The following is a 14,833-nucleotide window of genomic DNA, read 5'->3' as shown; positions in this document are numbered from 1 at the left end:
GGTTTGAACTTCAAAGTGACAGTAAATCTACAATAAGTATTGCAAAGAATCCAGTTCATCATGACCTAACGAAGCATGTGGAGATTGACAGACATTTCATCTCTGAAAAGGTGAATGGTGAAACGGTGAAGGTCAATTATGTTTCAACGAAGAATCAGTTAGCAGACATTCTCACCAAAGCACTTCCAAGAATTACCTTTGATGAGTTTATATCCAAGTTGGGTCTTTTCAACATTTACTCCCCAACTTGAGGGGGAGTGTAGGTTATGCAATAGATAAGTTAGTATTTTAATATCACACTAACTCTTAGAAAGTTAGATAGATAATGATAACTACTAAGTAGTTTACTTCTAATAGAAAACTTACTCCTAACTTTTCCTATAAAAAGATGTATTTTCACCATTCACAATATATAATAAAAAGAGTTCCTTTTCTTCTCCACTATGTTGTTTACTCTTTATCAACAGTCCATTGTGTAAGCCAATCTTTTACATTATAGTTCAAGAAAATCTTAAGTTCCCGGGAAGTTGGAAACTATCAATATGATCATCAATAGTTAAAAACTCTGCTATTTCATAATTGGTTCAGATCTTACCAAAATTTTGATAATTAATACATAATTTTTCCTATATGTTTTACATAACCAAAATATTACTATTACTATTTTTGACTTGAAAGAGTGTAACCCAAAGAATAGGGGAACAAGTGTGACAATGTAATACTAGGACTGCACAACTTAAAAATTCTACCACATTAACTTTAGACACTCTTTTGCATCAAATATTATTACTTCTGTATAAATGATATAAAACAGAGTAGTTAACTTGGAACACACTTGATGATAATGGAGTGAAAAAATAGTAAGAATCATCATCAGCAAAGCACTTCCACTCTATGCTTCATTCTAAGAGACTCACCATAAACTTTCATGGAATGCCCGAAAAAATACTAATATTGATTCAAAGTGCTCTTGTCCTGTTGCCATGAAAGTGAGCAGGAAATGCTGCAGACCTACTGACTATAAAGACGTGAATGCCCTTTGATCTTGATTAACTGATTATAACAGAATGTTAGTAAAGTATCTATAAAGGGCAAAACATTCAATAGAGAAAAGAAGAAAGAATAAGCACGTATCTCCATTATGGCACCTGCCTTAATCACAACTTACAATGTAGATAATTTATGTCGTTTGTTCAACATGTTAATGTTCTTATCCATCTGTAGATTGTAGATAAGATTTGTTTTGTTTTGTAAATAGTTTGTTAGTTTGTTTAGGATATATTTCCTAGTTCATCTCTAATTGAAATTTTAAATAGAACTTGAATTAGGTTAAACAACTTGTACAAGATCCTTAAAAGGTGAGAACTTTCTTCTTTTCTGGAACCCAAGTTAAGAAATAGAAATCAGAATTCTATTTCTCTAGAAACTACACGGTATCAGCTTGGTATGTTCCTACCTAGCCAAAAAAAGAAAAAAAGAACCCCTTTACACGAAGGTCATCACTTCTTCGGAAGTAGCCACTGACCTGGCTGAGTCTTCTTCTTCCTCAGTCACTGCAAACAATTCAGCCACCTTAAATTTGCAGCAGCTTGCGAATCTCAAAAAATTAATTCGGCAGACACTCTCTTCAGTCGAAACCAATTCTGCATCTACAACACAGTTTGGTAACTTCACATTTCACTCAAATTCTATGCTACTTCATGGATAGTCGACTCTGATGCTACTGATCATATGACAGGAAACCACACCCTGTTTCTAACGATTTCACAGCCAACCATTCAAAGACATGTGAAGACTGCTGATGAAACTTTAGTTGTTGTTCAAGGTGTTGGATCAGTGTTTGTTAACGGTGATCTTATACTTCAAAATGTTCTATATGTTCCAAATCTTCAGTGCAATTTGTTATTTATTAGTCGGTTGTGCCTTGATCTTCTTTTTCGTACTAAATTCAGTTCTGTTGGTTGTGTTTTTTCAGGAACTGGACTCGGAGAAAGTGATTGGAAGTGTTGATTTGTGTGGTGGACTTTACATTCTTGAAGGTCAATCTCCTCCTAAAAGAAGAGCCCTATCAAGTTGCACCAACAATCATGTTTTTGTTTCTTCTCTTATGTCTACCTTAAACTTAAATGACATCCTAGTTTCCATGTTTGTGTTATGGCACTTTTGCTTTGGTAATCCTAGTTTCCAAATTATTTCTTAATCAAAATTCATCATCTTTTCATTGTGACATATGTGAGTTGGCAAAACATGAAGGCAATTCCTATCCTCCATCGTATAAACCATCTCAACTGTTTCTCTTATCCATAGAGACATTTGGGGTGCATCTCCTGTTAAGAATATTTTTGGGGCTAGGTGGTTCATTTCTTTTATTGATGACCATTCGCGGACCACTCGGACATATCTAATGAAACAAAAATCTGAAATAGAGCGTATTTTTAAGGCGTTTTATTTGATGGTTCACACTCAATTTTCTTCAAAATTCATATTCTGAAGAGAGATAACGGGACAGAATAATTCACAAATTCCTTGGGTTCATTCTTTGCCGAAAAGGGCATTATCCATATTAGTTCACGTGTCGACACTCTACAACAAAATGGAGTCGCAGAGCGGAAAAACAAACATCTTTTAGAGGTGACTTGTTCTCTACTTTTTTCTTCAAATGTTCCAAAATATTTTTGGAGAGAAGCTTTACTTACTGTTACTATCTTATAAATTGCCTACCCAGTCATGTTCTAGCCTTCCAAACACCTAGAGATGTCTTTCTCCAGCAGTTTCCATTTTTCAAACCTATGGCTTCCACATTTCCAGTAAAAGTTTTTGGATCTTCTATCTTTGTTCACATCCATAAACAATTTGGGGGTAAGTTAGATCCTAGGGGTGTCAAGTGTTTTTTTTTTGGATATTCGTCACTTAAAAAGGGTTATAAATGCTATTCTCCTATCACTCGAAATTCTACATTTCTATGGACGTTACGTTACGTTCAACAAATTTCAACCTTATTTCTCATCTTCTGAAATTCAGGGGAGTTTGTAATAAATTTCAGCCTCAAACAATACGGCTACCTCTTGATGACCCTATTTCTATATCACAATCAACCCAACCTATACTCCAACTTGAACCAGATTCTCCTACACCTGAAAACCCTCCTTCAGCAACTCGACTTGAATAAAGAGAACTCAGTGTCTATACAAGGAGGAAAAGGCCTATTCCACATGTTACTACACCGGTTAAGACTGCTCAAGAGCCAGCCCCGACTCCAATTCCTTTACATGATGAGCAAGGTATGGATTCTCAAGTGTTGACACTGCTCGTAAAATTTATACATCTACTCTACCTATTGCTCAAAGAAAAGGTGTCCGAAAGTGCACTTATCATCCTATATAGTGATATGTTACCCAGGGAAAATTTATGCCTTCATTCAATGTCTTTACTGCTAAACTTAATCAAGTGCATATTCTTGAGTTTATAAATGAAGCTTTAAAGGATCTGAGGTGGAAAAAGGTTGTTGAAGAGGAAATTCAAGCACTTAAAGATAACAAGACCTGGGTCGACTTACCTTCGAAAAAAAGGGCAGTGAGTTGTAAATGGGTTTTCACGGTGAAATCTAATGCAAATGGGAGCATTGAGAGGTTCAAAGCTAGGTTGGTAGCAAGGGGTTTCACACAATCTTATGGGATTGATTATCAAGAGACATTTGCTCCCGCGGCAAAGCTCAATAAAGTGCGGATTTTGTTATCACTTGTAGGGCTGTAAATGAGACAAGATAGATCGCGAGCTACTCGATATCGACTCGATCAAGGCTCGATAAATACCCGGATCGAATGGACTCGACTCGAGCTTGATCTCGACTTGAGTTCTTAACGAGCTGAAACGAGTTACTTGATATTCGACTCGAAAAGCTCATAAGCAGCTCGAAAACATAATATATTAAGATTTTATTTTTTAAAAAAATAAATTATTAATAATATTAATATTTATGTATTGATTTTTTTAAAAATACAGTAAGATTTTCATGTATTTAAAATTCAAGTTCGAGTTTGAAGCTTAAATCGAGTTAAGTTTAAGAATTTTTTTCTTTTCATTTCGAGCCTTTTCGAGCTGCTCATGAGCTTCAGTTTAGGATTTCGAGTTCGAGTCGAGCTTGAAAATTTTAAGCTCGCGAATTTTCGAGTCAAGTCGAGCTTCATTTCAGAGTTTTCGAGTCAAGTCGAGCTCAGCACTGCTCGACTCGGCTCGTTTACACCCCTAATCACTTGCAGCAAATCTTTGCTAGCCTTTCGAACTTGACATTAAGAATGTCTTTCTTAATTTGGCTATATGGAACAACCTGGAGGAGGAGGTATATATGCTACAACCTCCTAGATTAAACACAAACTCTAGTCTAGACAAGGTATGTAATCTTTTGAAATCCCCATATGGCCTTAAACAAACTTAGAGCTTGGCTTGATAGGTTTACCAAGGCTATTCTGAAATTTGGCTATCTTCAATGTCAATCTGACCCTACTATGTTTGTTAAGACTTCTTCATAAAATAAAAAGACTATTTTGATTGTTTATGTTAATGACATAACCGTCACGTGTGATGATTCCTTGGAAATCCATAAACTTAAAGCCTTTTTGGCAACCGAAATTGAAACCTAGGACTTTGGTTATTTGCAAAACTTCCTCGGTATGGAGGTGGCTAGATCAAACATTGGAATTGTAATTAATCAACGAAAGTATATCTTGGACTTACTCTCAGAGACTAGTATGACAGGTTGTAAGCCTGCTGAGACACCTCTGGGGTAGAATCTGAAGTTTTAAACTAATGGAGAAAGTGTTACCGTTGACAAGGAACATTATCAACGGTTAGTAGGAAAGCTTATTTACCTATCTCTTACAAGATCGGATATTATTTTTACAGTTAGCATTGTAAGCCAGCTTATGCATGACCCTAGAGAGGAGCATCTTGCAGTATTAACTAGGATCTTGTGATACCTTAAAATGACACCAGATCATGGGCAAGTTTTTACTAAGAATGAGAGCAAAAAACTGGAAGCCTTTACCGATGCAAGCTTTCTTGCAGCATAAAACCTTTCTTACTAGCCTAAACTCTATATCTATTCTCAAAACCATATCCAAGGCTTTTTTTTAAAGAAGTTAGAGGTCTCATTAAAAACTCCCTTCTTATTCGTTCACATACTAAAAGTATGTTAACGAACATTGGAAGGAAGAAAAGAGTACCTCAAATTTTATTGATAATAATACTCGATACAAAATATACCACAGAATATCTTCTCATGGTGATGAACACCATTACAACAAACACCTTAACCTCATATAACCTCATACAAAGCCACAGTCTAATCACCTTACTTCTAATTACACCATCAGCAGTAGGAATAAAATAGCGCAACAGAACATAATGCAAATTAAAAGAAACACCTACAACCATATAAACTAAAACAAAACCACAATTGAAGAGACAATCTAATGAGACTCGTCTTCTTCAGGAGCCCAAGAGTTTGGTTTGAATGAAGGCTCTATCTCATGCACCATGACCTTGAAGAAGTTGTCACCAACCTTCAATTCCACCATCGCATCAATTCTCACATCAGCCTTTGTGAGGACTTGAATTTTTGCCCGATCAAAGGATGATGGAGAATGACAACTTTTGTCGATAGCTAGTAATAAACCCCACTTATCAACAATGTTCTTGAAAGTATTCCAATTCCATGTGTTAAAAGGAACACCCTCGCAAACCAACCATACTTGTCGATATCCAAGGCTTTAAATGATGAGAATTAAAAAATGCCATGAAAGCTGAAATGGAGGCTCTTGAAAAGAATAATACATGGGACTTAGTGGAGTTACCAAGAGGGAAGACACCAGTGGGATGTCGATGGGTGTTCACAGTGAAATATAAATCAAATGGTTCTTTGGAGAGGTACAAAGAAAGATTGATTGCTAAAGGGTACACTCAAATGTATGGAATAGATTACCTTGAGGGAAGACACCAGTGGAATGTCGATGTGTGTTCACAGTAAAGTATAAATCAAATGGTTCTTTGGAGAGGTACAAAGAAAGATTGATTGCTAAAGGGTACACTCAAATGTATGGAATAGATTACCTTGAGACTTTTCTCCTTTTGCAAAGATGAACACTATGAGAGTGTTGTCACTTGCTGCTAATCAAGGCTGGAAATTACAACAATTTGACATAAAAAAAATTCTTTTTTACATGGTGAGCTCGAGGAGGAAGTCTACATGAATGTCCCACCAGGGTTCGGTCCAAATGTTGGACAGATGGTATGCAGCCAAAAAGGCTTTATATGGACTAAAACAGTCCCCGAGAGCATGGTTTTGAAGGTTTACCAAGGTAATGCTTAAGCTGGGATATAAATAGAGCCAAGGTGATCACAGGTTTGTAAAGCACTCACATTCAAGGGGAGTGATAGCCTTATTAGTATAAGTAGATGACATCATAGTGATAGTGATGATTTAGAAGGAATGGAGAATTTAAAGAAATGTCTAGTAAAGGAATTTGAAGTCAAAGAACTTGGTAAGTTAAAATATTTCCTCGGTATTGAAGTAGCACACTCTCAGAAAGGAATCTTTATATCTCAGCTAGATAGTTGATTTGTTGACAGAAACGAGCAAGTTGGGATGCAAACCAGTTGAGACATCTATAGAGGTCAACCACAGACTTGGAGATACATCAGAAGATGTTGTTGTCCATAAAGGTTCCTATCAAAGACTCATGGGAAAGCTCATCTACTTGTTACATACTAGACCAAATATTGCATATGCAGTTGGTGTGGTAAGTCAATCCACGCACAACCCCAAAGAGTCACATCTTAGGGTTGTGTACCAAATCCTACAATACTTGAAGGACACGCCAGGAAAAGGAATCTTATTTAAGAAAGGGTAGCTAACACTTGCTTATACTAATGCAGATTACGCAGGGTCTATGGTTAATAGAAGATCAACCTCGGGCTATTGCACTTTCCTAGGACACATCCTTGTGACTTGGAGGAGTAAAAAACAGAATGTTGTGGCTAGATCCATTGCAAAGGTTGAATTTAAGGCAATAGCACTTGGGATTTCTGAATTATTATGACTAAAAATTATTTTGGAAGATCTAAAAATCAAGTGGGAAGGTCCAACAAAGTTGTATTGTGATAATAAGTCTGCTATCAATCTTACACACAATCCAGTGTAACATGACCGTACAAAGCATATTGAAGTTGACATGCATTTCATAAAAGAGAAACTTGATAGTGGCCTAATCAACACTCCTTATGTGTCCACTAGTGGCCAACTGGCAGATGTAGTTACCAAAGGATTGTCTGGGAAGTATTTTCAGAAGTTAGTAAGCAAGCTGAGAATGCATGATATCTACTTCCCGACTTGAGGGGGAGTGTTAGATTACAGTTTCCTAAATAAGGAATTATGGTTGTATTAGCTAAGATTCTGTAAATATGTTGGTGATTGTAATCCCTAACTTTAAGGGATTACTTTAGGTCAAACATTCCTGGAATCAGTCTCTTTCCTAGTTTAAAAATTTCCTAACTTAGGCTTACTATGTCTATATATCAAGTGTAAAATTCCTATGGTATAATCAATCGCATAAGGTATGTTTTTGACACATATTAACTAATATCTTGTCACATGTTCTATTGGATCTCGATTTTACATGTTCGAACACCATTACAATATTAGAGGTTCCAATATGACAAGGCCTTTGCACTGTCATTAAGACAACAAGAGAGAAACAAAAGGCTTGACAATTCAATGCAATGTAGCAGGAAAGTGTTAAATTTACATTTCACCTCATTCATAATTCCTCCAGAGGAAAACACTACAATTACTAACCTTGTATAAGTATTTTTTTTCTTAGTTTGATTGCTGCAACTAGACATCTTCTGACATGGATTTTCAGAAGCTCATCATTGAAAATCTGCAATAAGCATGCAAAAATATAGTTTGAAATGAAAAGAAGCATCCCTAGTTATTAAGTTGTATGGGGCATCAACCCCTCCATCTTTTCTATAAAGAACATTAAGCCACACATCCAAAATTAATGGCGTACTCATTACGGTGGAAGAAAATAGCCCAACAAGTCATACAAGGATACAACGACCATATGGAAATGCATGCACTCAATACAATCAAAACCCGAATTACTCAAACACATTTTTTGTTTAAAAGATGTTCTATGAAATGTTAGTATGTTAGCAACTGGGAAATGAATATAGAAATCAGGGTGAATTGCCCCACATTTGCCCATTTCAAAGGTAGGGCATTACTTTGATCAACATCATACCAAATTAAGAGATGATTCTAGCAATAATGAGCCCCTTTATTTATTTACAAAAGAGCACATGCTTAGAACAAGCCACCAATGCAGAAGTAGGGCCTACTTCCTATCTAAATAGTAATGAAACCTTTAACAGGAGAAAACAGTTTCTACCATAAAAGAATAAAATTTTCTTAAATCCTTTCATGATCTAACATATTTTCTGAAAATGTCTATCATGTGGAAGAAAACAAATACTCTTCTATTTTTTAAAAAGGGAAAACTAATAAAAATACAATCCTAAAAACAATAAATAGGTCTGTAGAGATCTTGGCTAGCCAGTTCAAATGATTAAATGAGGTCATAACCAAACATCTGAGAAGTGCAACCTATGAGAGGAGTTGTGACTAAAATGGATGCTTAAAGCTGTGCATATTTGTGTAGAGACAGTGAGACTATAAATTAACAATCCCAATGAACTTACCTTTATCATGTCATCTATTGAACGGGTTTCCTTGATAAGTTTCTGGCGGTTCATGATAAGAATATCATCCACAACAAAGACTTGCAAATCATTATCTCATTTCCTGGTTGGTGGGACAACGCCGCATATTTGGAGACAATCATTTCTAGACCAAAAATTCCGCGTCAAACCACAGAAGTTATAAGTTGATGCTTCCTTAATTCCTTCATTCTCAAACAAAGAATGCTTCAATTGTAGACCAACCGTTACATTATCACTTCCATTTTCTGGGTTTTCTTCTCCATCTTCTTTCCCTAAGTCCCTAGGAAATTGTATAGTCAATGCCTTTAAACAAATTTTCTCTAAATTGCAAATGATGGATTCATCAAAATCAGCTGCCCACATCATCTACATTGGGGTTGATACTGTTAGTTCCAATATCAAAAGAAGGAAAAGAAACATAAAATAAAATGAAAACAATATGAAAGGTAAAATATTTTCCATGTTTTCTATGAGAAGTTTTTGAGATATTTTTAGAATTTATCTTAACTTCCCTAACAGGGTTAACACTCCATTTCAAGAAACCATTCTCATCAACTTCAAGTCATAGGCTCATAAATTGAAAAGGTTGAACATTCTGGTGAAGATTCAGGAACATTCTATTCAGAGATTGGATTGCAGAGTGGCTCGCATGCTGTTAAGGGTTGCCAACCCGTTTGATATACCTCCCCAAGTCTCTATTATTTCGTTTGGCAGGTCATTTACTGTTAAAATTAAGGTGGAAGGTAGTGATGATTTTTTCCCGGTGTTAGATGATGTGGTTGAAGAAGAAGATTCATCAGTTCCTCCGGTGGATAACTCACTGAACGGGAGCTAATGGGATGATGTTGATGGGCATGTTGGGTTTATGGGTAGTCAGAGAATGTCAGGCTCTCAGTACAGAGTGGAATCATGGGTTCAGGAATCTCCATGTGGGAGTGACACGCTTGTCAATGGGTATGTCATAAAGAAAGCGGATTTTTTAAGTAGTGGGGCTAATAATTTATGTTCAGTGGAGTCAGTTCCAGGTGGAGATCCTGGTCAGAAGGCAATGTTGGGAGACTTTATTGATGGAAGTGATAGTTGAGCAAGGGTGTTGTCTCATTGGGGCATGAAAACATTGACCTAGTGAACAGACTAAATGTTAGAATGGGGACGGTAGATCCAAATGGGCCTGCTCAAGGTTACCTAAGTCCGAATAGAGTTGTTTTTACGCCTGGTATAGTAAGTGAATTGGGGGGTAATTTTCAGACAGATTTACGGTTAGAGAAGAGGGAAGCCCCTCTATAAATAGTTTCGAAGGTTACTACACAAAAGGTTAGATCAGGAAATGAAGCTTCTGGTGGTTCTCTTTTAGAGAAAATGCCTAATAGGAGGTATTCTCCTATTATTCGGAGCCGTCCGAAATTTGCTGGTACAATCTTTTGTAATAGAATGTATAGCATGTCTTATAAGAAAAGTAGAAGGGTTGATTCGGAAAAGGGACTTTCTGTTGTCGATTTTTCACTTGAGAATGAGGAACTGGACTTAACTTGGGAGGTCAGCAAAGTGTTGGGTGTGCATTTAAAGGGGGGGGGAGACGGCTTTTGTCGAAAAGTTTTTGGATTTGAGGCGTGAGGAGGGTGAGATTTAATCTTACCTCTCTGCCATAGGTGATTATTTTTTTCAATTATGGTAGCTATTGCTTGTGTTACTTGGAATGTTAGGGGATTAGGGAAAAAGGAGAAAGCTACGGCAGTTAAGAAGGTGGTTCTAAATAAAAAAACCTGCATTTCTTTTTCTACAAGAAACGAAGTTGGAGGTAGTTAACCAGTCGATGAGAAGGAAGTTGGGGGGCAAATTTCTAGGGGGCTATGCTGAGTCCCCGACTGAGGGTGCATCAGGAGGAATTCTCTCCTTGTGGGATGAGACTTGGTTTCTTCCTCAATCTCAGAAAATTTCTTTCAGATTTGTAGCCCTGAAAGGTTTAGTCAAGGAAAGTCAAGATGAAGTTTGCTTTATCAATGTGTATGGGCCTTCTGTTGAATCAGAAAATGAGTCTTTTTTTTTGAAGAATTATTTTCTTATATTTCGGCTTTGGACTGACCTCTATGTGTAGTAGGAGATTTCAATGCTCACCTATCACAAGACGAGAAGATGGGAAAATCACTGAATGAAAACTCGATTATTTTGTTCAAGGATTTTCTGTATCAAACAGAGTTATTGGATCTCCCATTGGTTGGAGGGAGGTTCACTTGGGGTAACAATAGAGAAGAACCTACTTTTGTGAGGTTGGACAGATTTTTAGTTTCCAACAATTTCCTTAATCTTTTCCCGGATGTTGTTCAGATTCTAATTCCAAAATATCTTTCGGATCATAGTGTTGTGGCATTGGAATCCAGTAAGCTTAATTAGGGTCCGAAACCTTTCAGGCTTTTCAATTACATCATGGAGGAGAAGGGATTTAAAGAAGCGGTTGAAGAGAAAATTTCGATTTGAAGAGGAACACGAGGCCGAGCATTGAAGTGTTACTTAAAGAAACAAAGCTTGTGATCAAAAAATGGTCTGATGAAAGCAGAATGAAGTTGACAAGCTTGATCGATAGCAAGGAAAGGTTAATTTCGAACAAAGAAGCTCTATTTCAACAGAATAATTCGTTAGTCTCAATGGCGGATATTGCAAAAGAAAAATCAGAACTATGGTCTTTATACATAAAGGAAGAATTATCCTGGTTCCAAAAATCATGGGCTAATTGGATTCAAGATGGAGATCGAAATTTGAGGTATTTTCACCAATGTGCTACTAACAGAGGGAGGATCAATGCCATCATTTCTTTGAAGGTGGGAGGTGCTATGATTGAGGATCCTAGTTTGATCAAAGCTTTCATTTTTGGTTTCTTCAAGGATGCTTACAATGTCAAGCCAACGGTTGAGGTGGAGAAGTTGGATTTGAATTTTAACAGACTCAAAGAGGAACATGTTGCACTTTTAGATAGGAATTTCACTGAGGAAATTTGGGAGGCAATAAGGTCATCAGAGAGAAATAAAGCTCCGGGACTAGACGGTTTGAATATGGGATTTTTCAAGAAATTTTGGCCTTATGAAAGGAGATATTCTGAAGTTCTTCAAGGATTTCTATGATGGAAAGAATTTTAGTAATGGTGTGAACCATTCATTCATTACTCTAATTCCTAAGAAATCAATCGGTCAGTATTGAAGATTACAGACCTATTAGTTTGGTAGGGGGTTTTTACAAAGTTTTGTCTAAAGTGCTATCAAGAAGATTAAAGCTGTGCATAGGAGGGCTGATTGGGCACTCTCAATTTGCTTTCATCCAGGGAAGGCAGATTTGTGATTGGTCTTTAGTAGCTAATGAAGCCATTGACTATTGGAGGAGAAAAGGTAGGGAAGGTATTGTGTTCAAAGTGGATTTCAAGAAAGCTTATGATATTGTGGTTAGGGTATCTTATTACATATTATGGACTGTATTGGGTTTAGTCATAGATGGAGATCCTGGATTTTTAGATGCTTGAATTCGACTTCAATTTTGGTGCTTGTTAATGGTTCCCCTACTCAAAGCTTTAAAATTGCCAGGGGGTTAAGACAAGGTTGTTTTTATCCCTACTTTTGTTTAATTTGGTGGGTGAATTATTGAATCTACTGCTCTCTAAAGCAGTTGAGGTGGGGCTGTTCGATGGTTTTTAGATGGATGGTGAGATGTCCTCAGTTTTCTCTCGCACCTTCAATTTGCTGATGACTTGATAATTTTTTGCAAAGCCTCTAAACCCCAATTGGAAAATTTAAAGAGGATTTTGACAGTTTTTGAGCTATGTACAGGGCTGAAGTTGAATTTGCAGAAGAGAACTTTCGTTATTAACTTACAGGATCAAACTGTTCGAGAATTGAGCCACCTCTATAGGTTGTGTTCCAGGTTCCTTTCCGACGGAGTACCTAGGACTACCTGGGAGCTAGGAGAAATTCGATTCAACTGTGGGATCCGATTGTTAATAAATTCTACCAGAAACTGCAAGCTGGAAATCTGGTTATTTATCTATTGCAGGTAGGGCAGTTATGATAAAATCGGTCATGAATGCTCTACCTAACTACTATATGTCGTTATTCAATATGCCAGTGGTGGTTAGGAAAAAACTGGAGTCGTTAATGGCTAATTTCTTGTGGGGCTCTATGGCTGGAAAAAAAAGGATGCATTGGATCAAGTGGTCTACTGTTTGTAGAAACAAAGAGTTTGGAGGTTTGGGTATCTCGGATCTCAAATCTCGAAATAGGGCTCTCTTGGGCAAATGGATTTGGAAATATGGTTGCGAGAAGGATTCTACGTGGAAAAAGCTGATCTCTTCGAAACATAATGTTGATAGTAGGTCTATTGTTCTAGATGATAATTTGCCTCCCAATGCTTCTTGGATTTGGAAAGGTATAATTAACAACTATCGAGCGAATGATATTTTTGGGTTATGTTTTAGGAATAATCTCGTGTTACAGGCTGGAAAAGGAGACTCCATCAGGTTCTTGTATGGATTAGTAATTATCCCTTGAAGACTATTTTTCCAAGGATTTTTGCTTTATCAGTTAATAAGGATGGGGTTGTGGCCGATTATGGGTGTATTAATAATAGGAAGTGGGTGTGGGATTTTCAGCTTAGGAGAGCTTTATTTGACATTGAATTTGATCAATGGATGGAGATGAAGTTGCTCTTGGATAATTTTTGTCCTTTGATGAAGAGTGAAGATTGTTATGTTTGGAAAGGAAATGGTGATGGTGTTTTTTCGGTTAAGTCTCGCTCTAAAATTATTTCTAGTTTATCCGAGCCTCGGCATTTCTGGTCGGAGATTGTGTGGAAAGGGTTAGTTCCTCCTAAACTGGAAGTTTTTCTTTGGCAAATTATTCATCAGAAGTTGGCTGTCAAGTCAGTTTTGTTGGGTAAAGGTGTTAAGGGTGCGTTTGGTTCACGGAATATAAGATTACCAGTGGGAATAAAAGATTACCAGTGGGAATAAAAGATTCCTAGGAAATAGGATTACTGGGAATGTTGTATTTTGTGTTTTGTTGGTTTAGCAGGAATGTAAGATTATCGTGTTTGGTTAAAGGAATAAAAGATTATTAGAATGTATATTTGACCAAATTGTCCTTATTATATATTTGTATAATATTACAAATTGTAAAATATTTATATATTTTCTTTAAAAAATTAAATTCATAATATTTATATAATTTTTTTTACAAAATTAAAAATATAAAAAAGGTTTAATGAAAGGGCATTTTAGTCCAAAACGCCGATAATGTTACAATACCTAAGGGAAGGGAGGTAATGACATTCCAGGTAATATACCCCAAAAAATCTACTATTAGTAATAAAACATTACCGGGAATGAGATTCCCGGCCAACCAAACATAGGAATCCCACAATCCTTGAACCAAACACCCCCTAAGGGTATTGAGAATCCTTATTGTGTGTTCTGTGGAGTGGAGTCTGAATCAATGACTCATTCTTTCTTTTCTTGTGAGCAGGTTTGGAAGATTTGGGTTAAATTCCTCCGACTGTGGAATGTCGTCACTGTTCTTTCTAATAATCCTAAAGAGTTCTTGCTTTCGTGGATGGATTTGAGACATAATTCGGCTATTTGGCAAATCATACCGAGAGTTGTTTTGTGGACTGGTTATGGAGGAATCATATAGTGTTTTAGAATGGGAAACTGGATAGTGCAAATCTTTTCTTTTTGATGAGGTATAGGGTGACTTCTTGGTTCTTAGCTAAATACAAGGACGTTTCTATTCAGATTGATAGCCTTGTGGGTGATTTAACCTTGGCAGATAAACATCACTACCCTTATAAGTCTTGTTTGCCTAAGTTAAAGTGGTGCCCCCCTCCTGAGGGTTTCTGTAAGGTGAATGTTGATGGGGCTGTAGCTTTTGATTGGAAGAGAAGTGGTATTGGTGGTGTGCTTAAGGATGCAGAGAATAATAAGTTGGCTTTCTTCTCAAAAGCGACAGGACCTAGCACTTCGATTCTTGCAGAGATTGTTGCAATCAAAGCTGGGTTGGATTTATTCTTTGATTCA

General features: G+C 36.7%; 1 pseudogene; it reads right to left on the bottom strand.

The window, feature by feature from the left end:
- Window positions 1-475: 475 nt before the first annotated feature.
- The window catches only part of LOC120145907, a 37,235-nt pseudogene continuing 22,877 nt past the window's right edge, over window positions 476-14,833 (bottom strand).

Source organism: Hibiscus syriacus, unplaced genomic scaffold, assembly GCF_006381635.1.
Source record: "Hibiscus syriacus cultivar Baekdansim isolate YM2019G1 unplaced genomic scaffold, ASM638163v2 tig00002511_pilon, whole genome shotgun sequence".
In the NCBI taxonomy this organism is placed as follows: domain Eukaryota; kingdom Viridiplantae; phylum Streptophyta; class Magnoliopsida; order Malvales; family Malvaceae; genus Hibiscus; species Hibiscus syriacus.
This window is presented reverse-complemented; position numbering and strand designations above follow the sequence as displayed.